Here is a 624-nt window from a genome sequence, read left to right as displayed (position 1 = left end):
GTATGAATATATGTATGTGTGATTGGGTATTCGGTGAATTGGTAATGCCCTGAATGTCATCACATTAAAGGAGCTTTCTTTTCCGATGCCAAATGTTGTCTATAGACAGGTAAAGCCCCTGTTGCTCGATTCTTTATAAAATATAATTTGATGCACCGTTGCCAAAAGTCTGGCTCAACCCTATTCCTGGGAATCTACAGCAGTTTATATTTTTTTTACTGTTTTTTTTCTACAACATTACACACTACTTTCGGCTTCTACAAATTACAAAATCGTAACAAATATGAAATACATGCTTAGGTTAACTTTTAAGTGCCTGGGAATCTATGACTTATATGAAAATAAGAAAAATAGTGACATCTAGTAACTATCCCCAAAACAGCAGTTCTTTCTGACTTTTAAAGTTGAATATATCACCAATACTGCTCTATACGAATTATATCTACATTATGGTATGACTTTACTGTCCTGTATTAAATTTCATGTTTTTAAACTATTTTCAGTTTGAATATGGCTCCAAGCCCAAAGCGTAGCCTCGCCCCTCGACTCCTGTTAAAAAAAAAATGTTGTGACAGTAGCCTGGAATCAGACTAAAGAACTGAATAATACAATTCAACACATTGT

The sequence above is a fragment of the Penaeus monodon genome, chromosome 33 (assembly GCF_015228065.2).
Source record: "Penaeus monodon isolate SGIC_2016 chromosome 33, NSTDA_Pmon_1, whole genome shotgun sequence".
NCBI lineage: Eukaryota > Metazoa > Arthropoda > Malacostraca > Decapoda > Penaeidae > Penaeus > Penaeus monodon.
The sequence above is the reverse complement of the archived record's forward strand: the minus strand, read 5'-3'. Positions refer to the sequence as shown.